Source organism: Magnolia sinica, chromosome 5 (genome assembly GCF_029962835.1).
Source record: "Magnolia sinica isolate HGM2019 chromosome 5, MsV1, whole genome shotgun sequence".
NCBI lineage: Eukaryota > Viridiplantae > Streptophyta > Magnoliopsida > Magnoliales > Magnoliaceae > Magnolia > Magnolia sinica.
In genome coordinates this window covers 21,550,456-21,553,536 of record NC_080577.1, presented here as the reverse complement: position 1 = coordinate 21,553,536, position 3,081 = coordinate 21,550,456, and positions in this window count along the sequence as shown.

The following is a 3,081-nucleotide window of genomic DNA, read 5'->3' as shown; positions in this document are numbered from 1 at the left end:
ACCAACCATGTGTGACCTTGATAGTACAACCCACCTCGGTCCATGTATACCATATCTATGTTGTCAATTTCTTTTACCAGCTTATTTTAGAGCGTGGTCCAAAAAATGAAGAAGATACAAATTTCAAGTGGGCCATACCACAAGAAACAGTGCTAGTTGAACACCCACTATTAAAAACTTCTTGTGGTCCATGGTGTTGCTGGTTGACCATCCAACCGAATGATAAGGTCAAGCAAATCTACATGAAAAGGAAAAAAAACAAAAAAAAAAACAAATATTATCATGATTCAAAACTTCTGCCGCCGGTAAAAATGTTTTAATGGTCAACAACTATTGTTTCCCCTAGTGTTGTCCACCTAAAATTTATACCTATAACCTAAAATAAAATAATAAAACAGATAAAAGCTATGTACATATAATGCATACGTTGGGGTGAGCCATACCGTCCGGGTCCCATTCACATGGCTGGTTCCGAATCGCAGCCAAGTCGCCCTCATATTATCAGGGACACATGGGCACAGCTAGGCTGGGGTAATCCATGCCCGGCCCGAATTTTTCTGCCTTGAAAGGTGTGCCCAAACTCACTTAAAATATTTATGGAGCTTAACAGATGACGTTTCAACCCATTGACAGCCGGTGGGTCCCTTAGGGGTATGAATGTCAACCGTTGAAACATTTATGGGACCACAAAAGTTTTGAACCAGGCTGATATTTTTGTGTTTTCGCTTAATCCTTGTAAGGATAACCTCATGAACGGTGTGGATAGTATATAAACATTACGGTGGACCTAAGGAAGTTTCAACGGTAGGCATTTTCCTACTCACCTTTTTATGTCGTCTGACCCACTTGAGTTTTTGATCAGTCTCATTTTTGTGTTCATGGCCTAAGATGGTCTGGAAAAACAGGTGGACGGTGTGGATTCCTTACAAAATCACGGTGGGCCCCACTTAGCTTCCCGTCGCAGAAAGGGTTAATGTGAAAGGCGCTGGCAGACCATCCGCGTCCAAAACTTATGGTCACTCCTAACAAATCGGAAGCCGATTGGGTCCTCCCACCCCCAGTCCGTTCAGGCAGGGCTCTATGTAGCTCACCGTGATGTATGTGTTTTATCCAAACCGTTCATCCATTTTTTCAGATAATTTTAAGGTGTAAACCTAAAAAATAAGCAGATCAAAGATTCAAATGGACCACACAGTAGGTATTGAACGTCCACCTTTAAAAACTTATTTGGAGCCACGGAAGTTTTGGATCAAGATGATAGTTGTGTTTTCCCTTCATCCATTTCTCTATGACCTTGTGAACAGTTTAGATGGCTAATAATAATCGCGGTAGCCCTGGGAAGGTTTCAACGTGGGTGTCGTTATCATCACTGCTGGCTTTGTGGGTACACTTTAGCTTTGAATCTGGCTCATTTTTGCATTCGTATCCTAAATTGATTTGAAAAAATGGATAGACGGAGAGGATAAAACCAATACATCACAGTGGGTCCCACGGGGTCCTTTGTACGGATCAACTTCCAGGAAGGGCAGGAGGGACGCTGCTTGGCTAGTGACGCTGCCAAGCCAGCCAGGTGGCTAGTGGTCGGTGCAATGTGGACCCCACGATGATGTATTTGCTTTATCTACGCTGTCCATCCATTTTGAAGATAATTGTAGGACTCGATCTCAAAAATGAGGTAGATCTAAATCTCAGGTGGATCACACCATGGGAAAACAGTACTGATTGAATGTCCACCATTAAAAACCTTATAAGGCCCACAGTAATGGTTATTTGAATCTAACCTGTTGATTACGTCATACAGACTTGGATGAAGGGAAATAAAATATATCAGCTTGATCCAAAACTTTTGTGGCCCTCAAGTAGTTTTTAACGGTAGGTGTTCAATCAACACTATGCGGTCCACTTGAGGTTTGTAACAACCTCATATTTGGGCACATATAATAAAATGATCTTGAAGAATGGGTGAACGGCATGGATGAAATACATACATCATGATGGGGCCCACAAAGCACCGACCATAGCCATTGGCTAGTTGCAGGGTCAATTGCCAATCCGCTTCCTAAAAATTCAATCTGGCCTTTAAAGAATGGATGGCCAAAGAGAAGCCAAGTGATGGGTGTTCTGGACCATTCAATCAGTGTGAATTTTGGGTAGGAGCGTACGAAACATTTGCTGGAACTAATGGATAATCTGGGGATGCACACGGGTCGATTGGGTCCGTATCTGGGGTGAAATCGGATCCAAACCCTTCCAAATGTTCTAAGAATTTTGGAACCGAACCGGACTGTTAACACCCTAGAACCGAATAGGAACAGGACCCTAAAAGCCGACTTAGTTTCGGATTGATTCCACGGTCCCGACTTTTTAAAATTCAGCCCAATTGATATGAATTCCGGCAGCTGCTAACACCACCCATTGGGAAATAGAAGAGAGAGAGACGGGGCAGGGGTAGCCGCACTCAGCAGGGTTAGGTAGACTTAGGATTTGTTTGTTTGTTTGTTTGTTTTTTAATTGTTATTTAATTTTTATGGCAAGGTTGAGCCACACCGTTGGAATCATTGCAACCGAAATTGTCTATCTTAAACAGACGGGTATGGAAGCGGATTGGCTGCTGTACCTCACACTACCAATGTATCTGCTCTATTCACGTCAGCAAGTTTTATGGGTCTAATTATGAGCTATGTGTTATATCCAAACCGTCCATCCATTTGGTGAGCTACTCTTAAGGCTTGAGACAAAAAATAAGACAGATATAACTATCAAGTGGACCACACTACAAAAAGCAGTGGGGGATTAAATGTGTACCATTGAAAACCTTTTTGAGAAGTTTTGGATCAATATGAAATTTGTTTTTCCTCTTCATTCAGGTCTTTGTGACCTTAACGAGTGACCTTCGTGATGGGAATGCGGTTTGTACGGACGAATGAGGGACATCGTAAAGATTATGACACGTGTCTTCTAACTTTCATGTAAGTGTGATCTTGATAAATAACACGTGGAGCGCAGGGCCACTTCTCCCGCTTTCGGACGCGGATTTCCTGCTAAAGCCAGGAAGTTACTGCGGCTGGAAACTTAAGTGGG